Raw genomic sequence first — 25,614 nt, 5'->3', positions numbered from 1 at the left:
TCCCACATCCCCATTTACAGGCAGCTTTTCCATAGGTTGTAACTATTCTGTGGTGGAGACACAGCTATAGGAACCAGCAGCCTTCTGACCATGAAAGTCCCTAGAAAACATGGAGAAACTCCACCAAAAGCTGGCATGAGCTGCTTATCTCTAGAAAAGGACTCCTGATGAATACTTTTCATGTTGTTGATCATCTAAACTACATTAAATGCCATACAGAAAGCAGATAATTTGTATCATTTTATTTCACTGACATCTGGCTCCTACTGACTTCTGATGCTGAATTCTCCAGAACCAGCTCTACTACCCTGGAGTACACCCTTCCCTTTTCACCTGTGAGATTTCAAGGACTGACAGATCTGTTGTCATTTTAACCATCTGGCAGCAAGGAAGGTGCTTTTATTTTATTTTCTTTCCCCAGCAAACACTACTTATATTAATAGCTCCTGGGTTTTTTAACCTTTTTTTAAACATTAGAATAATGCATCCAGATGCCAAGACACTGTGAACCACTAAACAAACCAAGAAATTGAATCCACTAACAAATGGTACTTAGCATTTATGAGATGTATTGTGCTTAAAAGGGAATCTGTCATTGGTTTAATAACTTGAATATCCTCTCCTGCTTGTACAATCATATAAGACCTAACCAAAATCTCTTCTGCAGGATTAGACCTTTGCATGTATTTCACTCACAGTATAAAGAATAGACCAACATCAAAGGCCATGCTGTGTTTATGAACAGGCTCTCTCTCTTCTCCAGTTGCCAATTTTGTTCCTGTAATACGCTGAGTGTTTGATAATCCTTTAAAATGGAGTTTCTCTGCCTATCTGTCTGGACATACAAAAACCCCTACTGCGTTCCATTGTCACATTGTCATGTTTTACTATATTTTCTCTTCCCTGCCACAGTTATGTTGGCTATTCACAACACTGAGGATACTACATCTCTAACCTATAATTTCACCCATTTTTCTACTGAAGGTGCTCTCCCTGAAAGCACATCACTATGATTTTCAGTGTCCATATGGCTTTGTTTCACACCCGACTTGATAACTAAATTCAAACCTGAGAATGCTGCAAAGTATCATACAATGTTATCAGTCTGTTTTTAAAGAGAGTTAATGTATAGTTAACAGTTTTCAGCTCTATGCACTAGTACTTGAGACTCAGTATTAAAAAATATTGTTCTATTTGAAACCATAGCTTTTGTATTGTGTGCTTGAAAGAGGAAAATAAAAGTGTTACAGGCACACAAGTATATGAGTTTACACACTCCTGCTCAGTCTCCAATCTCTTTTGACACAAAGAGCACAGCTGCAGAACTACACAGTCACACATTAGCTATATTTACTGCAAATCAAAAAAAATAACTCTCCAGAGACTAATGCTGCATTATCCAATAACCTATTTCACCAAAAAATGTTGGCCATCAGCTGCCATGGGACTTCATAGCAAACTTGAAGGTCAGTACACCTGAGGTGTTTCAGACTAAATTAAAAAAAAAAAAAAAAATCAACTCCTGAGCTAAGACTTTTATTTAAGATCTTCTTCCCTGGCATCTGTATTTTATACAAGAGATTATCTGAGCATAGGTGCCTTCGTTGGTTTCATCTGTAACCAAAAGGCAAAAGCAGAGAAAGATTACTCTTGCAGAGTAGATTTCTGCTACTCGAGAGTGCTATGCATGAATCCTAAAATAATCAGAAATGAACAGGAAGCCAACATATTGGAGTTATGGTACAGAGTGTTTCCAGTAGGATGTAGCACTAACAACATAGGTGTTACCTAGACCAGACCTGATAACTATGGGTATTCAAGACATGATACTCCATGGAGAGCACTGCTGTCACTTACTGCCAGGTGGGAGGAATGGATCACAATACTAAACTAATATCCAGATAAAACAACTGTGTTCTCCTGGTCAGAGATGACTTAAAATACAATTCTTAGTCACTGTTGTTTTTCCTTCAGCATCCCTCCTGGAGTAGGACCACAAAGAAGCAGTAGGCATGTACCCAGGATATTTCCCTTAGTCTTATCTGGACTGAACTTTGAGAAGTTCATCTGTGCCCATACCACTACCCGGAGATTGAACTACTTGTCAGCTTAATTTATTTTGTAATAACATATAGCAAGTCTGGATCTCTGGTGCCCACAAAAGCCCATACGCCCGTATCATAACTTTCTCCTTTTAGGGTTGCTTTTCCTGTCCTAATTTATACTTCCTCAGTTACAGTACATACATTTACATGGTTAATGTTCAGACTGCTGAAATTACACCATTGTGATGCACGCAATATAAATGCCTAGACAGATGGATGCAGTATCACAGATTTCTGAAAGGAGGAGAACTTGCAAAGCCAGAAGCTCACACTTCAAGAAATGCATTTGCTAGCACAGGGGTCACTGAAAATAGATCTGAATGCTTAAAAAGCAGTGAAATACTCTTAAATAAAGTACTGCTGACAAAGGTATATACTCTTTCCTGGAAATAGGCTGTAGTCTGTTAGGCAGCAAGGAAATGATCATCACAAAAAATTCTGATTTTTTTTCATATTTATGATTTAAAAACAATAAGTGAAAATCTGCTCTGCAAGAGAAGTGTGTGGCAAAGCCCAATTTGCCAATAGTCTTCCTCTTTCAATAAAAAATGATGCTAAAATGAGACACCTTATTAATTAAACCAGCATCAGTCCTGCAGCTTTGACGCTTGACATATAACTCACAGAGCAGATTATTTCTAAGTCAGAAGTCACAATACAAGTTAAAATCACTACAGAGTAAACACTTTGGACTGATACCAGCTGAGAGGTCTCTGGAACAGAGTGTCTCTCTCCAACTACTAATAATACAGCAATAAGACAACAGGTGCTATTCTGCCAAGCCTCTTGATATTTTGATACAACAAACTTGCCTCTCCAACCCAGAGAGAACAAAAAAACCCTGGTAAAATGAGACAAAAGAAATTATTATAATATTGCTACTGATACAAGGAGAATTAAAATTGTTATTTGTGACTGTTTACCTCTCCTGAAGAGAGATGTAGGTATTGTACAGCAATGTTAATATTTCAGTTTCATAAACTATGCTTTTCAATTCCTTTCTGATTAAAGCAACAAAAAAATTACAGGCTTACGGATCTTTAAAGGTTACTGGCAAGATAACGTCGACACATTAACGGAGCTTGCTTGAAAAGATACAGAGGTCAAACAGAAGCAAGTGAGAATTCGAGCAAAGAATCTAAAGCTGGTGAAATTCAAAAAGTCATGCAGATGTTATAGGAAATATACCTTTCCCTGCCTAGCTGCGCTATATCATGTTCCCACAGTTTGTTTCAAAGTCTCCCTTTGCCTTTCATCTTACACATATTTCACCACTGTTGTTATGCAAGATGGGGAATCATTCATTTTAATGTGATACTAAGCATATTACCACAAAAACAGAGAGAAGCTACCATTTTACCAATTATCTAATTAAAAAAGCTCTACTATCGAAATTCTTTGCAGCCCCTCACTGCACACAAAAGATTTAATGCTGCATATGAAAAGCCACATGTAAAAAAGAGGAAGGCATCTGTAAATGCTTCTGATATTTGCTTTTTCTTTTCCTTCCTCTTGTTACAAAAGCCACAGCTATCACTCTCTTTAACCGCTAATAAAAGCAATTTAACGACAGGTAGATTTGCTGGTTTGTAGCTTCTTTGAACCCCCGACACATTCAATAAAGGAAAGTAACTTTAGCTAGGAAAGAGATCCTCACAGCACGATGGTGAATAATTCATCATTGCATTTTTCTTTTCATCTCGTTTTGTGCCAGTAACGTACACAACTGAAAATATTGCAAAATCTAAAAGCAACCACAGACAAGGACTTCTAGCAGCAAAATACACATAAAACTAGCAGGCAGGTTTTCCCAGCTTATATAATAACAGCTTTAGCTCGACAGAACCCCCATCACTCACCGAGGACTGAATTCACTTGAACAAAAGCAGAGCCCAGTCACCAAATGCAGCTTCGCAGGACTCTCAGTGCAAGATGCTCCTGTCTGCTGTTCGGTTCACACTTGCCTTTATAACTAAGCCAACCAACAACATTCGGTTGCTGAACCTGATGAATTATAAAACGGTAGCTCCCAGACTCTCATATTTTACATCACAGGGGGTGGTCATCCAGCATACACACTGCCTGTGTACATATATTCTGCTATAACTCATCCTGATAAACACATCAGTACTGGCAGCAGTGACAGTAATTGGTGCTCAGGATGTACAAGCACAAACCAATAGAGCACACTCCCACCTTCTGCTCCGTGCAACATCTCTACCTGTCAATCACTGCACCTTGTTAAGGTGGAATGATCAACTGCACTCGGGGGAGAGGCAAAACTCGGAGAAGAAACCATCTACTAATGCAGATTCTTCACTTAAATATTTCTTAATACAGTAGTAAATGTAGCTTCAATATCCTCCAGATAACAGCTTTCATGATTTTTTTTTTTTTTAAATCTTCATAAAATCTTCCCTTCTTAAAGACGCAGTTCTTGTTTAGTGACTAACATAGGGTTTGTAACTTCCACTATCATGAATGGAAATTATTCAGGCAAATTCCAGGGATATTAGCATGGATAACCTGAAAGCATTACTCCAGGCAGAATGACTGTTAATAGCAACATACTTGTTAGGTGAAATTTTGTATACATTTTAAAATCCTCTTAAAAATGCTGACAGGTTTTAAGAACATCTTCAAAATTAAAAATAGGTATTTGTGATGCTCTTCACTTCTCTAAAGCTTTCTTTTTCCCATATGGTTGCATTATTTTTATAGTCAATGTATAGAAACAAAATAACAGAACCAAATACCTAAAGATTAGACCCATTAATACAATTAAACTAAACATTTTCAAATGAGATTAATTACAGCAATAACAATCACAATTGTTGCACATGACACAAATCAGCACTCACAATTAGCCCCTAGCAGGCAAAACTGGTTATGGTAATGGTAAAAAACTGCCCAGGATTAGCCACTGGAAAGGTGTTTGTATGGCAATTCTTTTATGATGGAGCAGAAGTTGCTCTTTCAGAGTTGAGCTCCAGGAATTCTGTTTGTGTTTTACACAAATTCAAGGCTATTTGTGTGAGTGTGGAGTGGGAATGAACACTTTATTCAAGAGAATTTTCTATTTCTACATCACTGGTGATGATTCTCAGAGGGCTACATTTAGAACCTGAACACTTGATCCAGCTCCTTTTGTTCCCATGCCTGTAAAACTCCCCCAGTTTTTGGTACCATAAAGAAAGGTTGTGCTTGGGAAGGTGAGCACAGTTGTGTGAGCAGTTGTGCATTGCCTGGATGCTTTTCGATGAACAACTGGGCTGAGGAATGCAAATGAAGCCTGTGCCAGCAGCCCCAGGCAGAAACCCAACCCTTCTCACCATCTGGACCGACTGATGTGCGTCACAATGTGGGAACAGGGTGTTGCATTACATGCATAGCAAAAGCTAGTCCTATATATATCCCTTTTCTCCTGTTCTCAGCTGCTCATTCCACCCCATTCCTCATTTGTCTCTGTGTTCAGCACCTTTACTATCTGAGAAAAAAATCATTTAAGGCCAGCAGTGTTTCTGAATGTTCTGCTGGCTCTTACTATAGCAGCTTGTATGAAGGAAAAGCTCTTTAGAGTTGGGTGGCAGAATGTAGGAGAGACATATCAGGACTCAATCAGAGTAACGGTTTTGATGGCTCCATCTTTCTCAGAAGAAAGGGCAGCTGAGATCCAATAATTGGATTCTGCAGTGATGCTGACTGAGAATAATCCAATATAGGCAGAAAATATTTCAAATGATAGACCGTGGCTCATTAAGAAGCAGCAAAGAGATCTGTGCCACTGGATTTGGCTTTTAGAGCCAAATTCTATTCTCAGGAGCCTACATATTTCACGTGCATGTCTTGGAGGTTCCCTAAAATGGCCCAATTACAACAGTTCATTGTCTTGTGCACTAATTAGGGTTTTCTGACCTATTTTTTAAAAGAGACAGTTTCAAACCATATGTGCCAGAATGCCCTATTTTCTTTTTTGTTTTGCCTTAAACATTCAGATTTCAAGAGGCTTCTCAAGTATCTGTGTAAACATGACACTGCCTTATAATAATTTGGTGCAGTGTGATTAAGACACATGCAATGCTTGGTTAAATCTCCTTGACCAACATAACATTCACTCTAAAATTCAGATCACATTTACTGAAGAAAATGTTTGTAAAAATGACCAATATCCCAATAATGGAAGCCACAGCAATATTTCATATCTGTGTGTAGGTGGCATGCATAAACCACAGTCTCCGGTATTACATAAGAGCCACAATTCCAAGAAAAATTTCTACTCCGTTTCGCACTTACTTGCAATTTTTAATTAGTTATCCTGCCTTCCATGTTACCTTTCCATGGGTAATATAGCTGATACTGCCGAAATATTCAGCAATGTGGTGTTCTGTAAAAGTGCTACCTTCTATGTGATTTGATACGCCCAACACACAACCCATATCCTCGGGTTCTGTTCATGTACTCTGGTGCAGAACGTGAGATTTTTCACATTCAAACTTACTCACTTCACTGACAGGTGTGTGAAAATCCCATATGGCTGCCAGATTTTTATATACCTACATATATAGAGAGAGTATGTATTTTTAAGGCATTTGTAACAAACACATTTAGTATTGACTTTGATGTTCTTTGCTTCAAGCTGCAAACTAGAAATTATCTAAAAGTGAAAAAAAAAAGGAAAAAAAAGAAGAAAATACTAAAGTGTTCCCATTTGTTACCAAAACATGACTTCTCTCTTCTATAATCATGTGGATTATATTGACTACACATCTTAGACATCTTATTTGCTATCTAAAGTGAGCACACAGAGCACTGGGGAAAAATCAGGACATTCAGTTGAAATGGCAAGAGCAGTAGAAGAAATGATAACTTCAAATTAAGAATAACTACAGGCAGATTTGATACTGTCAAGATCACAAAGTAGCTAATACTGCTAACTAGATCTCCAGAATCTCCACAGCATGGACCTAGAGTTCCAGGCAAAAAAAAGTGTACCAACAGAGATAATTTCTACACCAGATGGTATGGATGATCAATACTCTGGGTAGTAATCCTTGCCATGTGGCCTAAGAAGCCATCTTGGAAACTAAAGAGGTATTTATTCAGTGTCCTGCATTTAGCAAATTGGTTTTTCAAATACTTTACTGATTTTTTGTCAGACTCACACTGGATACACTCTTACCCTGGATTTACACTCTTTGATCTGATAGCCTTTTGATGGTACTGTCAGAGAGTATCTCTAAACCAAAGAGCAAAGAAGGACTGGGCATTTATTAGACAATATCATCCAGAACAGTAACAACAAGAAACCTAAGCTTTCCAATGATCAGCAGTTGTAAAAACATTTTGTTTCTTATAGATGTTTGTCCTTTCATCTCAGCCTCAACCCATTACTCTTCATCAATCTGCATCACTTTACAACAGTCCAGCTTCTCCAGGGCCCATTACAGGACAAAGAATCTCAAGGGCTGCAAATTCCTGTCCATCTTCCTCCCAGCAAAGGCACTAATTTAGCTCTCCCTCCCTAATCCAGCTAAGAATTACCAGGAAATCTGTATGAGCTTAGTTAATTCTGAAACCTACCTTTTTTTAAAATCAAAATCAGTTGAGCATACCTGTAAAGGTGTTTCGTGACATTTGATAAAGGCAATCCCTAGCTATAGAGAATTTCCCAACTGATACGCTCTGAAGGGTAGTAGGGTGAGATAGAATCATCATTCCTCTTGAGTATAGAAGTCTACCAAAATTTTAATTCCAGCTGAGACCCCAGAGAACTTAAAAGTTTCACAAACTACTCCACTGTCTATGGTCTGAATCCAATGAGAATTTATCCTTTTATAGATATATGGTAAAATAGTACACAGTGAGTCAGACAGATTTCATTGCTCTAACCTACATACATCCTGCATTGCAAAACAAACAACAGTGACAATGTAAAATAATTTAATTGCCACAGCAGGGCAATGGAGAAATTAATTTTCCTTCAATGCAGCATACTTGAAATTTCATTCAAGACCAGTTTTTAAATAGAGTTTCAGTTTCTGAGATTAACCTTTGTAAGTACAAATGAATAAAGGTCTATATTTAGATAAATTAGGGCCTTGAAGATGTAATGGACTGTATGAGTGCTATTACTATAATAATATTTTTCTGAAATACAATACTTTTCTTCCTCAAGTGACATATTTTTTGCTACAAGTGCAAAGTGAAAGCTCAACTCCTCTTTCTCAATGAGGACTGTGTTTGAAAAAAATATAGAATAAAAAAGAATTTAAAAGGATAGTCAGTCAGGTCTGAATGAACAGACACCCAAGAGAGCAATTCCAGTTGATCAAGGGCAATGACAAGAAGTTGCTTTGCTTGTTAGGAAGGCTGAACTCTCTTAATGGTGGCTTCATAGTCTTGAGAATATGAATGATCCTACCAGTAATAAAGAAGAGCTGCTGAAAGGAAGGCAGGCCAGATGGCACTTTCCCTAGAGCCTCTGGAGAGGCTGCCTGGATTTGATTTGATTTGAAAAGCCTTTTATAGCACCTCATGAACCTGGAATACTACAGCAACCCATTTATAAGTCAGTGGATATCTCAGGAACAGCCTGAGATTCCATAAAAATGTTGATTTTCTTTATGGCTTATGTTCATGTGGTTAATAGAACTTAAGAGAAACTTGGAGGATATAGATCAGAATACATAGCTGTTTTGGTTTTGTTTTGTTTTGTTTTCAGGACTTTTATTTTCCATTTAACCTTGGTGTTTCCTTCTGCTGTTCCATTTTAAATTAGCTAAATTGTCTGAAGTTTTATATTCAAATCCAAACCAAATCATAAAGGACTTAATAGCTCCAAGACCTGTAAAAGTAGCTAAAGATCCACTTTCTATTAAGTAAAAGTTTAAATGCGGTAGCAAACCAGACAAGCATCTTTTACACAAACAGAAGGTTCCACAATCAACTCCTTGTAAGCCTGGCACAGGGAGCAAATGAGTCAACAGCTTTGTATGGCAAAGAATGGTGAAGCCATGAAGATCCTCCTTTGATTCACAGTTTAACTTTGTGTGCACTCTGTGGTGGGAGGAGTAGGTGGCTGATTTGGGTAAGAAGTATAGCACAGGAATGATACACTTGACTCCTCTGAGGATGGTGATGAAAATCTGTCAGCTTGGCATAGTCCTTCACGTTACCTACAGCAATTACTGACATATGGAGAAAGTAACAGCTCTGCAGACATCACAGTAAAAACCACAGAATAATTACATTTGGAAAAGACCTCTGAGGTCATTGAGTCCAACCACTAACCCAGCACTGCCAAGTCCACCACTAAATTGTGTCTCTAAGCACCACAACTACCTGTTTTTTGAACCATTCTAGGGATGATGATTCCACCATTGCCCTGGGCAGCCTGTTCCAATGCCTGACCACCATTTCAGTGAAGACATTTTTCCTAACAGCTAATTTTAACTTTCCCTGATGCAACTTGTGGCCATTTCCTCTCGTCCTATCATTTGTTACCTGGGTGAAGAGACTGACCCTGTCTACACTCTCCTTTCAGGTAGCTATAGAGCATGATATGAGGCACGGTATGTGTGGTGCAGAAAGCAGAGCTGCTTTATTGGAGAATCCTGTGGCAGTACTACAAGGGGCTATCCACAGAAAGGGACACAAGATAAGCACACAAAACAGTCTTCATAGAAAAGTGAAATTCAGGCCTGCATTTGTGGTAGGCTGTAAAAAATAAGTAGCATCACCTGAGGATGCCTTCTGCGCTGATTGTGACAAAGAGCTAGCACAGGAATCAGTATGTGCACACATACACTATCAGATTAAGCTTTCCCCTCCTACAGTTTTCTTTCAGGAAAGAAAATTTGAAGCCTGGGTGACTAACTACAATGCAGATGGCAGAGCAATGTAGAGATACCCATGCAAGCTCCAAATGAATTAGCTTAGATGACAACATAAGTGAATTTAACCTACTCATATTGAACTCCTTGATTATACTGTTCCTGGAGCCTGAACATGCAAAGCAGTTTAGGATCCAGACAAGCCAAGGAAGGACAGCAGGTGATACTCAAGCTAGATTTGTGCCAGCATTCTTGCAAATTTACTTCTGCAGTTTTTTTGCCATTACTTAGGAATTTGCCAAGAAAGTACCTCCCAGAAGGGAATAATACATGGAGTTGCAGGAGCATCAGAGTGAAGTACTGCTCTGAAAAGAAAGGAAGAAATTATTCTATTTTGGGATATGGCAAACCCTCCTTCAGCTCAGCAGGAATCACCTGTAGCCTTGCATGGGTACTGCTGAAACTGCAGATTTACAATCTTGGCTCTAATGTCAGAACAATTCGTTCATCTCTCACCAGAAACCCTTTTGGTTAGCTAGGGGTGACGGTACCCTGGTGAACTCGCTTTTTGAGGGGACTGTCATGCTCAGTGTATTTCTGCACTGTCTGGGCACTCTGAAGGCAGGAATGGCAGTGATATACTTCATCTACTGGTCAGCAGTAGCCGTGAACAGGGAAATGTCTGCCATTCTATCATATATATACCTGGTGACTAACTTCCAAAGAGTCTGAGTTCAGTTGGGCACTTAAGGACAAGCCACTATTTTGTTAGGGATGCAGGAACCAGGACACTGATTAGAGGCTCTGTTCTTGAACTACTTACAGCTTGAGGATTAATTAGGAGTGGGAAAGTGCTCTAAGACCTTTAACTGAAGAACTGAAGAATTAAAGGAGGTGAAATATAAATACTTATTCTCACTACAGCATCAGAATCTCTGAGTGAAGCCCTAGTGAAATAACTCACACTATGTAGATACAACATTAATATTTGGCTAAGATTTCTTAAATGACATAATGGGATTTATCAGGGAATGATGAAGAATGGAATAGAGAGATTGTATATGTTAAAGCTGAGGATGTGCAGTTTCCAGCACTTAATTTGTAACTGGAAGCAAATCATATGGAAAATAAAGGGCAAAGATAAAAGTTAAGAGCAGCAGTGGGGAGGAGGAAGTTGATTGCCTTCTCTCTTTCATGCTTTCAACTCCACTGCTATTTTAGTGAGCACTTAGAAAAGAAAAGCAGGAGCAAATGGTAGTAACTGGGAACTTGGGACATTTGCTGCAGGAGTTTTGTGTATCCTGGGATGGACACTGGGATGGACTTGCTTTCTCAGATCAGCACCGTTTCATGCAGATGCTGCAAAGATAAACTAAAAATAATGATGCATTTAAACTTTTATGCTGGAGGCAACCTAAGCACCTTCAAAGCAAATAGTTTTGCAAGAGTTGGAGAGTGATTTTCTGCAGTATTTTTTTTGCTGCTTTTATCCACAATTAGAAAAAAAATTATATTGGCCCTCCCAATGGTAATACTGCACAGCAGACAGCAATATATGTCAGGCTGAGGGATACAAGAGCAAACAATAAAAAAGCACTGTCGCTAAGAAAGGATACAAATTAAAGGAACTTTTTCAGCTCCAGTTCTCAGAGCTTATTGTTAAAATTGTTAAAATGTGATTTGGGGGCAGAATAATCAGAAGTGACATACTTGAATGAGAACAATAAAAACAAAGTGATCCTGAGGTGAAGATGTGGAAAGTGGGCGATCTATATTGCTTTGTGCTGGTACCAAATAGGGACTTCAATAACAACGTATCAAAATGCAGTAAGATGATGAAAATGGGCTACTTTTGAAGAAAACAATATGACCCTTACAAAGGAAACATTGTGTACAGTACACCATGAAAGGACAGAGCAGTTAGGAAGATGACTCCCCGTGGAGACTGTAGCCAGTTTCATATCTCAATAAATGGGAGGTGTCTAGGCAATGTGTGATCCTACAGATACCATTGTATTCTCTTAAAAAGTAATAAAAACTACATAGTTGAAAGTATCATCAAAGTTCTGGGCATGTAAAAATTAGCTTGTACAGAAATTTATGAGGTGAAAAAAATCCTATTGCTTTTTACCAGTAGATTTAATTACTTTGTTTCCCAGTAAGTATCCTATTGGAATATGGTACTTCAGCTCTTACCTGCTGAAATAACAGGATATTTTAGGAGGTTGAAAAATGTAAATCCTGTGTGTAAATTTAAACTGCACTACCTATATCCTAATAAAAACAAGAGACTAGTAGATAAAGCTTTTCTGAGTGTGATCAAGCAACAGAGCTAAGCAAATAATTTGTAGTGAATTTATGGTTTCTCCTCTGTTACTTTTTAATTTTTGTTGCTGTTGTTGTGTTTTTTTCTTTTTTTTTCCTTCCCATAACATATACTATTTTGTAATTTCCTGCCTGGAGAGGTATAAATATTATGCAATGCATTTCTTGGGAAAATATAGCTATAAAAATATATTAATTATAAAAATATTATTAGCAATAAGTTAATCCAGAAATTTGATGGAAATTAAATGCAAATGATCACAAACTCAGATGAATTGTTCAATTATATATGCATGTTTCTTGTACAGTTGCTGAGGTATGTGTTTGGCTTTTATCAGAAACCTAAGAAACATAACTTTGGAAGTCAAATCATAATTAAAATTTTTCTTTCTGTAACATAATTCCTACACCAATGCTATATAAGACGAAGAATGTAATTTTATATCCTACTTGGTTTACACTTAATTTTGAAACAAGCATCTGGTTTTAAACTACAAACTTCTTGACTTAAGAAGACTTGTAGAAAGTTAGGGAAAAATCAATTAAATGTATGAAATCAATGTATGTAAAATTTAACACGTGATTTATTACTCATGGAGTAATTTCAGGGTCTTTCTTTGAATGAAACTATAAGAAATTCAGGCCTTTTTTTTTTTTCTAGTGTAATAGAAGGGTTAACTTTGTTCATAAAATCTTACGTGTATGAGGGAATAAGGAGCTTTTGTTATAATTCAACAAGATAAGTTTCATGGACATCCTGTTAATCAAGCAAGTATCAGTAAAAATAATTGCAGACATCTTGCTAAGCAAACAAGTATCAGTATCAGTAAAATTTACAACTGATAAGAAACTGCACCTTTCATCTCTGACAAATACCAGATGACCACTTAACAATGAGCTACAAACTCAAGCCTCAACGCAGCCGCATTAAAAACTCGGGACTTGGAAATGTATAAAAAGGAACATTTACTACATTTTGGTGTGTGCTTCGGCAGGGCACTTGCCCTCCAGGCCACCCAGCGCTGTTTTGCTTTATTATCGCTTGCTTAATAAATTTATCAATGTTTAATTGGAATTGAGTTGTCTAAATTCTTATACTAACTTATAACATCTAGAAGAATTAAATCCATTTGGAATCTTAATCTATGCAATAATTTAACACATACCTTTTAAATGATTGATTTTCTTTAATTTCCCTTTTACACCTGGTGAATAAAGTGAACAGCTTCCTCTGGGCAAGAAACATCAACTAGCATGAGATTGAATGCTATAGCCAGAAGTTATTTTTGACCTTTCCAACCAAACCAAAATCCTCTTATTTCTTCTCATGTAGTAGTAATTATAAAGAGACACAGCCTATGTTCAGTTAATTAAAATTTAGGAGTATATGCTATAAAGAGAAATGACAGAGGGATAAACCAGTGAAAGACTGAGAGTAGTCCTTAGAATTGCACTGAGGAAGAAAAATTGCCATCATATGGTATATAATCACCAAGGACAGCACTGACAGCTGAGAAAACATCATTTTGAAAAGCTATTCTTTTTCTTTGAAGTAATGTTGCTGTCAGCGTCCATATTAATTTAAACTAATGATGTATTTTATCTATGTGATAAATATTATGGCTGCTGAAATCTAAATAATGTTTCAAATTATTTTCTACCTCTGAGGACTCTAATTACAGTTGAAAGGCAACCTGCTATGTGAAGACATGCCCTGTACTGAACACTATTAGGATTAGGATAATTTGACAGTACACTTGGTAAATCCAGGTGAAACTTGTTGAAAGACTCATGGATTTAATCCTGCCAAGAAGTACTCCACCTCTGCAACTTCATGCTAATACATGAGAGGGGAGAAAAATGACATAATTCTTATGCTTGAAGTTGCTCCAATAGCCTGGAAAGGAGCTCACCAGGAAAACGGAGCTGCTAAGAACCAGAAATCCACCTGGATTATCCTTGCACTTTAGCAAAGTCATAATATCCTACCAAAATATTTTTTCCCTTTACCCCTAATATGAAGGACAAATAAATAGAGTAGGTAGTTTACTGGGAGCACAGGAAATGCCTAATTAGGTGTCTACTAATAAATAGGAAGCCTTTCTTTACTGAGAGGGTGCTCAAACACTGGAACAGTCTTCCTGCAGAGGTGGTCAATGCCCCAGGCCCAGGGTTTAAGTGGCATTTGCACAATTCTCTTAATAGCACACTTTAACTTATGGTCAGCCCTGAGTTGGTCAGGCAGTTGGACCAGATGATCCTTGTAGGTCTCGTCCAACTGAAATAGCCATCAACAAAATAATGATCATTAGAACAATTAGGATTTTCTCTGCAAATGAAGCTACACCCTCAATGGCTGCCCCAGGAGTTAAATGTCCAGATAAACTGATGCATCTGGGCTCATGATACAATGCTACTGATAGGTTCTAAATCAGTGTTTTATGTAATAAGGTTAATTTTTTTTTCCCCACTCTGCCACATGCAAACAGTGCCTCTTAATAACACCCAGATGCAGCATTGTCACTGAACAGTTTCTCCTATTACATGGCATGGCATGTATTCTATCCCCCTCTCCCCAAAAAATAATTTATAATGGAGTACGTGTGAAAAAGGCCCATTGTTGATCTTTCCACATTTCTCTTTTGATCATTTTGTCATGATTTTACTGGTTTAACATGAAAATAATACTGTAAGAGAAAAAACAAAATAGATATATTAAGGATAACCTCTCAGCATTTGAGGCTTTAGAATGGGAAGGTGAAGACTTAGCATGGTTCCTCAGCTATTTAATCCAGATATCTATGCAAATCCTGACTACCTTGGAAACACAAATCAACTTCAACTAGAAACAAAGAGAATTAAAAGGTAATCTCTCACTGTATTTTATGTAAGTTTTCTAACACCCTCATTTATGTTCTCCTTTGCCATCATCATTAAAAATGAACTCTCTTACAGAAAACATGGTGGTTATCTGGGTGCTCTGTTGCTTTGAATCTTCTCTAGCCCAGCAAAGGGATACTGAGGCTCAGGAAAGGCACCACAAACAGTGCTGCTGATCAGAGTGGTCTGTAAGGGGAGAAGAATAATTCACAGCAGTCAAATGGATTTGTCTCTGGCTGCATGAGCATCTATAGGGGTATTCATGGAATGTCTATGCTAAGTAGAATCATGGGAACAATTAGAAAATGCAGCTCATTTCGTAACAACTGCTTTCCAAAGGACATCAGCACTTAGAAGAAAGGTGGATTTTAGGTCAAAAAGTGCTATTTGTTCCTTTGGCTTTATTCACCTGGTTTAATCTCCCCATAGCTCGTGAAACTGATTAATAGCATAAATTAAAATTGAAAAAAGATTTGCATTAATTTAAAAAAAACCCAGACCTATGTAGGTTTATGAAAATTGGTACATTGTACAGTGTTCAATCAACAATAAATAGGCAAATTAGGGGTGACCCTCAAGTTTCTGGCAGGCTGCCAGTGCAGGAGCTGCAAAGACTGGATGGTGCCAACAGGTTGTTTAGCACACAGCAGCACTGAGCTGCCTGGAGATCTCAAAGTGAGCATTTGTCCTGGTTCTCTGACATTCTGACTGCTGGGGAAAAAGGTATTAAAAAAAAAAAATCTTTATATTCCATGTTCACATTCTGCACTTCTTGAAACTCTAATGATACAGAGGTAGCCTTTGGCTTCCAGTCAGCTGGATCTGAAAGACTCTTGGACTCAGATGAAGGTTTTATTAGAAACCTGACATTTTTAATTAGAGAGACTTCAAAGGCTATGTTTATAATTAGTAACTCAGATATTTCCAAGATGATTCCCATGCCCTGAGGCAGCTTGGAGCACCTCATGTCTGTATCACCTTACTCTCCCACTGTCCCAAAGTTTAACCTGGCCCCCGGGGCTGGTGCACCTGAGCTGGCTTCAAAACCATGTAGTGCTAGGCTAAAATGTGCCAGGGACCCTGACAACAATTTAACAGCAAGGGAAAAAATATTCCAGTTTGGGAATACTTCCAAACATTGTTTACAGGTGTATATGACAACAAAGTGATTACTTTAAATCAGAGAAAGGTTATGCAGGGATTATACACAGTTTTTTTCTGGCACATCGCGGCCTCATGGGAGGACAGGCTCTACATTTCAAAGCATTGTTGCTTCTAACTTAGGGTCTCTCTAAGGAGCAGCAGACCCCACACCAGCACTCCTGTTCCCTCCGTCCCCTCCTCTCAGAAATTCTTATGGCCTGTACAGGAGCTGCAAGTTCCCATCTTCCTCCTGTGATTCTTTCACCTCTCAGACCTTGAAGTTTCCCTTAGATTTTAGCACCTTCTGTTCTCCACTGTGCAGGAGCTTCCTCTATCCCATCCCAGGGACTCTATCTGGCCCACTCTTCTTAAGGAATGGAAGATAACAGTGGACAACTAAGTAAAAACTCAAATATTGTCTTTTGCATCCAGAACTAATTATAGGTCTCTTAAAATGTCAGAGTTAAATCACAATAAACTGATTACCTATGATCCTGTTTTCAGAAAGCTCTAATTTTGGATCTGTATTAAGGTGAGATTTGTTTCCTCAAAATTTTTCTCTCTCTGAATCCAAAACAGAGCAGTCATCAACCTCTTAACCCTCTTGAAAAAATATAAAAAAATTTAGCACTTCCAAACCCATATTCCCTTTAAGTACAGTAATTTCAGCACTTTACACCTATGGAGGATTAAGGAATCAGGCACACATCAAGCCTGTAGCTAAGGGCTGGCCCTAGGAGACTATCCCAAAACAGTACTGACAGATATGGCTATTCAATTTCTCCCTGTTAGTCAGTCTTGATCCAACTCTGTTTTTGTTTGCACACCAACATCCTCTTCTGGGCTGCATGCCCTTAACATAAGGCACAATCTCCACAATGAACACCTCAGCTTGTCAGGTTGAATGTATTATGTTATTTCATATCACTGATCAGCATCTAGGTAAACACTGAGAGAGTACTTAAAACATAACAAACTATTATTATTGTATTCCCTCAAATCTCTGGTGAAAATTCAGTTACCTTCTGCCTTCAAGTGAAAAAAATGCCACATTTGTTCATGTGAGCCTCTGGGCAGAATTTGCCACTCAGACATCCCAAGACGAAGAAACAGGACTCTGTTGTCAGGGTTTCATGGGTTCAGCTCAGGAGATAATTTTGCCTCTGTCCTTACATATGGTTTGCTGGGGGGTTTTTTGTTGTGGGTTTTTTTTATCATAGAACCATTCAAGAGAATACTACTGCAGAACTTGCCCCCAGAGGAAGAAAACAGAAAAGTGCCACGCAGCTTCATAATATGAAACAATGCCATCAAAAGAGGTACTTTTGATGCCCTGGATGCAAGCAGATTTCATTTGTGACTCTCTATTAACACTGGAATCACAGACACAGAGTTTGAGGCCATTGTCTGCACCTAAAGTTTTTGTGTATGTGGCTGAAAAGTTGGCCAAGCCTTCAGATAACAAACGGATCCTTCAGCTCACTGCTCTGTAGAACCTCATGTTTAATCGCAGAACCTAATGTTTAATCTTTAGCAGTGACAGATACTAGAAAGGGCAAGATGGGCTCAAAAGAACATTTCCCTGGAAGTGTTTAAAAGGTGTGTGGATGTAGCACTTATGGTTTAGTGGCGAACACAGCAGTGCTGGGTTAAAGACTGGACTTGATGTCTTGGAGGTCTTTTTCCAACCTTAATGATTCAGTGATTCTATGAAAAGTTCTTCATGGTTCCACGATGAAAAAAAGCTCTGAGCAATGGTGTAGATCCATCATTAGTTGAAGATAATAAAATTCTTAATAGTATTGCAGCACATAGGGAGCTATTCACGAAATATTTCTATTCAGCTTTTAGAAGGAAACAGGATGACACACTTACATGAAAGGAATGAAATACCTGTGTGTAATTTGTAGAATGCTTACTAAAAACAAAGTAAAAACTAAACACTATTAACTGGGAATTGAAGATTATATATAAATAGATATGATTAATTAATGTCTAAGAGCTCTTGAAATGACAGATGAGGATACATCTGTTTTATAGATTTTCCTCCTTAGTGCACCTTGATCTGCAGAGAAACTCCATCAGGCTGAAAAAATTGTGATCCAGATGGACAGAAAATATGCCTGGGTAAGCACAGAGTAGTCAGCCTAATATCAGTGCAATTAAATTAACTACCAAAAAAAAAAAAAAAAGATGGGAATGTAATACCAATGACATGATTATATTGAAAATATGCCTCCTCAAAAAAAGCCTCGCTCCTGACTTTAAAAAGAGGACCAATTAAAAAGTCTTTAAGCATAATAGTGTTCAGGGAGGTGTCCAAATGAACACTACAGACTGTGTGCCATGCAGCATCAATAAAGACCATATTAAGTGACAAGGGTTAGGGTTTGTGTCTCAAAATGTTATTTAGAAGTGCAAAATGATTCCTGAATAAAGATGTTTTCAATGGGATTTTAGATGGGTTAAATACAAGAACTCACATTTTCCAGCATGTTCATCAATGGCTCTGAAAGCTAAACCTCTTTGGACCAAATGTGAGACTAGAACAAAGACTGGTAGAAAAGGTAACAAAAATTAGAGAACATAAGTCCTGTTTTATGATCTAGTTCTTTATTAAGTTAGTCCTATTTGAATGAAATTTCTCTGAATATAAACAACAAATATGATATACATAAAGAAACAAACAATGAAAGCCATTGCTGTGGATGCTTGAAAAGAGTGACTCTTTTAAAGGAAATTTGCGGTAAAAATGGCTGGGCAATTCACATGGCTGGTGTGCTTAGACCAAGCAGAAAAGGGAGTAAAATGCAGACTATAAATGTGTATTTGGGTACTGAGGACACTGGTACTAAAACACTGAAAAAAATTTGTTGTCCAAAAATGACAGTGAAACATTGGGACAAAAGTCAAAACAGCCCCAAAGAAAGACAGCTGAGGAGTTAAAGGTTTTTAGTTTGGCAAAGAGAAAATAGAGAATTTGTAATATAGGGTCATTTTCATGGGACAAAATATATACTTAAAGATCTTCATTCAGAAAAGCATGGAAAAAAGAGATTAGGAATTGAAAGAGAGAAAAATCCACATGGGAAATAATGCACATATTTTAATATCTAAATGAATAACTAAATAACTAAATTCACTATGAATAATAAATTCACTAAAATGAATAACCATTGGAAATAATTAGCTCATAAATTGCTGAATCTTTAAGGTCCCTTTGAACCCAAACCATTGTAGGACTCTATGATCACATTTTATATAATTGGAAAAGCTTTGTGACTTATTCCTCCTCTAGATTTTTACATCTGTGGAAATATAATTGGTGCAGTCCTATTCTGACATTATAGAAGTTCACCAAATATGGGTTTTATTTAAATGTCTGAGGATTCTCTTTCACATTTAGACAGTGTTAGTGCCTCAAAAGCAGCATTTTGAATAAAAAAAAAAGACTCCCTCAAAATTTGCTTAAAATTTCTTACATTAAATTAATCTAATCTAAATTGCAAGCAATTTCAGGCAAAAAAGCACAAAATATAAATATATATGAGAACCTCTGAAATACATGAAAGTATAATAAAGCACCCAGGTGCTTCCCAGCATAATGGTGCTCTGGGTGAGCTCTTCATCTTTCTCAGGCACAAGTTCTGTTCTGTTTTTTGTGTCATTTCTAGTCCCCTTTGCACCTCTGTATCTCAGCAAGTATAACTTCATCCTTAGTACTCCAAAGCATGTTGGAATATGAAATTAAGTGCATTTGAGATGTGTAGCTGCTTTTATGAACTAATTAATGAAACTTTAAGGAAGAGAAGAGCAGGCAGCAGCAATGTGATTTGTTCCTTGCTACACTAAGGTTTGTAATAAAAGGAGCAGTCACATGGAACAAAGATGTTCTCCTGTAACCAAGCAATGCACATCTCTTCTGTCATCTACCATCGGCAATAATTCATATCAGAGCTCCACAGGGCTGCAGGATTAAAATAGGCTGGCAGAGTTCTCCCTCTCCTAGAAGAGTGAGTTGGATATTCAGCACAGCAGGAGATCTGCCTTAACATTTATAGTTTACTTTGAATAACTCCATTGTAGCATCCATGCAGACGGAGAGTCTGAGACACTTGGGTTTGCTCATCCTTAAGAGGAAGACTCAAAAGGGGATCGGATCTTTTGTTGTCTACGGCTACCTAATGAGAAGGTACTAGAGAAGATAGAGAACATTCTTAGAGGTGCACAGAGAAAGGATGAGAGGCAAACGCCCAAAAGTTCCTGCAAGGGCAAATTCTGACTAAACCTAAGAGTGAAAAAATCACCATGAGAGTGGTAAAGTACTGGAACACATTACTCAGAGAGGCTGTGGATCTCCATCCTTTGAGATACTAAGAACTTGACTGTAGAAGACTGATTAAGGACGGCCCTGAGTAGCCTGGATGAGTTGCCATCCTTTGAGCAGAGGGTTGGAATAGATGGTCTTCAGAGGCTCCCTTCAACCTGAATCACTCCGTATTTCCACATAATTCCTGGATAATTTTCTAAGCATTCCCTATTTGTCTAACTCTGCTTCTTTATGCCAGGTTATTGAATGCTTTTGGTAAACTTTATTCCCCACCATCAGTAATATAGGGCCTTCAAGGAATCAACTTCTCCAGGCTGAACAATCTGAACAACCTTTCTCAGCTTATCTTCTCAGGCGAGGTGCTCCAGCCCCTGATCATCTTTATGGCCATCTCTGGACTAGCCCAAACAGGTCTACATCTTTCTTGTGCTGGGGAACCCAGAGCTGGCTACAGCATTCCAGGTGGGATCTCACAAAGGCAGAGGAGAGGGTAGAATCACCCACCTTGGCTTGCTGGCCACATTGCTTTTGATGCAGCCCAGGTCTCGTCTGGCTTTCTGTGCTGTGACTGCACATTTTTTGTCATTTTGAGTTTCTCACAAATCAACACCTCCAAGACCTTCTCCTCATGGCTGATCTAAATCCATTCTCTGCCTAGCCTGTATTTGTGCTTGTGATTGCAAATTAACATGTTTTGACTGCTGTAATCAAATCCTATACTAAATCACACACAGTCCCAGAAATTCTCAGAAAAGTATGATAGAAGTAGAATCCAAATGCTTGATTCTTTGTGGGAAGCATTTTTAATAAACTGAGTTAACACAAAAAAACCCAGAAATGTTTCTCATGTAAAAATCAGCTTATAGTTATGGAAATATATATAGTATATGTAAATATCACCAGGTTTGAACACTTTATAAACCTCCTAATCCTGAAGAAAAGAGAAAAAAAATTTCCTCACTTTACACCTCCACATTTTCAGAAACAAGATATCAAGAAATAAGCTGCTAAGTGTGTACAGTCAGTTCTGAAGAGTTTCACAAATGATAACGATCTTCACTTCTTATTTACTGATCACGGTCACCACCACTAATTTCTGAAGAATCACAGGATGCCAAACATTGCTTGCTTAAGTCTTTAAATAATCACAAGTCAAATGCCTCTCCAAAACAGCTCATTGTGCCTCTGAAGTGTAGTAGTCTGGAAAGATTATGACCAGCACTTTTAAGTATGCCCAGAGACGTAAGATCCCAAATTACTCACTCTGGGTCTGATTTGAACAATTAAGAACACCTGCAGTCCCTGGACCTGCAAACACTTATGATCAACAAACATTAGTTGAGAATATGAAAGTTATTATGGCTGGAATTACACTGACATAACACACACTGAGCACACAAGAGCCAAACCCCATTTTGATAGGTCCACCAGTGGCTAAGGAAAGAATTCCCAACATAACTGAGGCAGTCACACACCTCACCAGATTTGCTTCAAATATTGTTTTTCATCTTACTTTAAATAATATGAGTATGTAGTAATATGCATTTACAGATTACTTTAAAAATCCAACTGAAAGGCTCCCCTGCCCACACTGTTTTCCTCCAAAGGTGAGGTGAGAAGAACCGTTGCTGGCATATGTTTGCTACAGTAACTAAGGCACAAAAGTGATGACAAAAAAAAATCACTTTAAGTCTTTGTAAAATCAATAGCTCTATTTTGAAAGCTTTCTGCTTTGCCTGCCCTTTGGATACATATTATACAATCGATGTCTCTGGTAAAGCAGACAAGGTCTGTGTTCAGGGGCAGGCTAGATGGGGCTCTGAGCAGTCTGATCTAGTGGAAGGTGTCTCTGCCCACGGCAGGGGGTTTGGAACTAGATGACATACAATGTCCCTTCTAATCCCAACCATTCTATGATCTCATTATTTTCTGTACATTTTATACAACTAAGTAATCATATTCAACCTCAAACAGCACATGTAAGAATAGTAATTTATTTTCTAAATAGAATTCTAAGAGAACTCTTCCTCCAACTACTGTCCTATAAACACCTGACTTCTGAATGGAATGGTTTATGGCATAGTCTGAACAGCACCACTTCTGTCAAAGCTTAGGAAAAAATGTTTTCAGGCTTGCTGCTTCCACAGTAGCATTTCTGATAGAATACATCAAACACACGAAAGTCACAAGTCAATTCACAACACAGGCAGAGCAAATTGTAGTCCGCCTAAACCCACCATGTAGAAAACACTTTGATAAAATAATAAAAGAAATTATGAATCCAGCTTTGTAAAATAGTCAGTCAGTTCTATGGCCCAGCCACAACCTGGAACAAGTCTAGCATAAAAGATTAGGTAAAAATTCACAAAAATAACGAACTGTCTCCACTCTTAAAGTTTGAAAAGAAGTCAGAGTCTAAAGATGCAGTCATATTTGTAAAAGCATTTAAGTAGATTCTAACCTGAAAATAATAGTTGTTACTCAATACACCTATTCAATGGATCCTTGAATATCTTTTTAAGTACCTGAGAAGAAATCATTGTAAAAGAAGCCTTATGTATTTTTACTCAAGCCAAAGACATACTTACTTGCAAAAGCTTTAGTCATTTCTATAAACGGAAAGCGTTCCCCTATGGATGCTATGGTCTCATGAATGTTTTTGAAACTTTCAGCCAAAGTCTAGTAAGAACAAATAGTTAAAATTATTTTTCCAGAGCTAGGTAGTATTATTAATGCTTAGCAGAATAAATTCTATTCCACACAACTAAATTTTCTGCTCAGGCTTTCACATCACATTTCAATTACTGCAATTTCTTTTTCTCTGTCACTGGTAAATGAAATCTTGTTTCACTGAAGTCTATCCAAAATTAATTTTCTTAGATCTTTGCTTTGATCAGCTTTTCTGTGAGACATACAAAACTGTAGCAGTATTATTAGGCTACAGTCCATCTTACTGATCATTATTGTTTTCCTTACAGTCTGTCTTCTGCCTGTCTGCAAACATCCCTAATCACATCTTGTACCTAAAATATAACTGGTTTAGGCAGAAATGTCATGTAGGTTCTGCATTTCTAAAAAACTATGTAGCAGAAAGAGTGTGTAATGAAGGGTAACTGGGATAATACAAAGACATAACAACAAACAGCAGCCTCTGGTCTTTGGAAAGAGTGAGTGCTTTTTTAAAAACTGATTTTATATAGATATGTGTGTGAAAAGATATATGAATAATGGAACATATTTTATCCCATCTTCTCCCGTTCAGCTGAGTGGACATTATCCAATATTATTGTGCAAATATTGAAAAATTGTTTTACCCTAAGAAAATCATCACATTGGAGAGCAACGTGTTCAAACACTCTCAAAGCCGCCCAGCACTGAAACATCTGATGGATTTGTAACAGACTGTGTCATTACCATCCAAAAGCTGCAAATGGGAACATCTTGTTGATTTTGGTAGTGATAGACTTGTTGATGGATGGTGAGGGCTGACTACTGAAGACGATTGTTATTTGGTGAGTACAGCTTGTACCTGTATGTGGAGTAGCAATGACCATCCCACTTGACTGAAGCCCAGAGAGACTGAACGAGGACCCTGAAAGTGCCTGGTGGCCTTTCTGGGTATGATATTTTCTGCAGCATTCTTTCATAATTAGTTTTGAAGATTAAGGATAAATCCCACCAACCCTCCTTGCCTGCTGAAGAAGACAGCAGAAAGATCATGCCTATGAAGTGTTTCAAATGCAGACAAATGCAGGGTTTTAATTGCAAAACATATTTATATGTTAAAAAACCTCATATTCTCCAAAAGAAACAGGTTTGATCCCAACCCCAGAGTGAGTCAGGCAGTACCAAATGGGGGGGATGGGGATGCCTGAGCCTTCATTACATAGAAGAGAGACTGAGGTTTTTTGTTTTGTTTTGTTTTTTTTATGCTGAAGCACAACCTAAAGTGTATATGGAAAGTGTGTTGCCATAGGAACCACATTGCTGAAATGAGTAGGAGAAGTGAAGCACAGGGGGAAGAGAGAATATTGTTTAATGAAAGGGGAGAAGTACCAAATATTACTGCAAATGAGAAGCCATTGGGTCTGTAAGATATTAGCCAGGTGTTAATAACGTGGTTGAATTCAAAAAAGCATATTATAAAAGGTAAACATAATCCAGTGACTAACTGGAAGGAAAAAATGTAATTGTGTCAGAACCAAACAAATCAAAGGTATAGTCAGCTTTCAGCACATACTGCTACCCAAGTACCAACAAAAAAGTAGAGTAACATCAATTTTCTGAAACTGGCTCCAAACCAAGATGGCATGTAAGCTTTATAACACAAGAAAAAAGGAAAAAAAAATAAAAGAGTTATTGTTTTTCTTGCAACAACAATTAAAAACATCAATTCAGAAACCGTTTATAAATAAGGTAATTCCTAGAACTCAGTCACTTAGTCCACACAGTGGGTAGTACAGAAGGATAATAAAGAGCTGCTGGAGAATGTGAAACCAGAGATATATTCCTTTGATCGATATCCATTTATGATCTGAAAGATGAAGAGTGTCGCCCTCTACTTGAGTTGCAGTAACAAGATAAAAAACCCACACCTAAAACACTGTTATCCTCAATAACCTCGTTACTACAGTGAATAGTCCAGGCTGGCTAAAAGTAGAGAGCTGCTGTGCTATGAATTATACACCTAGCAAATAGCTGCTTCCTCTTTAGAGATAAACAGATGAAGAAAGCACAGGCTGGGGAGAGAGCATAACATGCAGAAACAAGTATAAATTATTGTGTTGAATGTTAATTAATGGGGAGAGAAGTGTAGGTACACCAGCCTTTCAAGGGATAAGGAGGTATCAGGTGAGGATTAAAGAAAAATACAAACAATCCTGGAGTAAAGATGAAAAACAAAGATCAGGGAGAGGGTAGCAGGTGAGAAGACACATGTACAGCTGTAAGACCTGCAGGGGACTGAGATGCCCACCTAGTGCTCAGTGCTGGTGGGGAC

General features: G+C 37.8%; 1 protein-coding gene across 25 annotated transcripts in view; it reads right to left on the bottom strand.

Annotated features, from left to right (window-relative positions):
* DLG2 (discs large MAGUK scaffold protein 2) overlaps positions 1-25,614 on the bottom strand; it is a 996,215-nt gene that overhangs the window by 116,296 nt on the left and 854,305 nt on the right. The window contains exon 1 of one of the 25 annotated variants that reach the window (XM_050332300.1): positions 3,965-4,276. The exons of the other annotated variants lie outside the window; for them this stretch is intronic. The gene's annotated coding sequence lies outside the window, so the exon portion shown is untranslated. Of the gene's footprint in view, positions 1-3,964; positions 4,277-25,614 lie in introns of those variants that run through there. 25 annotated transcript variants of the gene reach the window in all.

This window comes from Myiozetetes cayanensis, unplaced genomic scaffold (genome assembly GCF_022539395.1).
Source record: "Myiozetetes cayanensis isolate MyiCay16 unplaced genomic scaffold, myiCay2020 scf5-8, whole genome shotgun sequence".
Lineage (NCBI taxonomy): Eukaryota > Metazoa > Chordata > Aves > Passeriformes > Tyrannidae > Myiozetetes > Myiozetetes cayanensis.
This window is presented reverse-complemented; position numbering and strand designations above follow the sequence as displayed.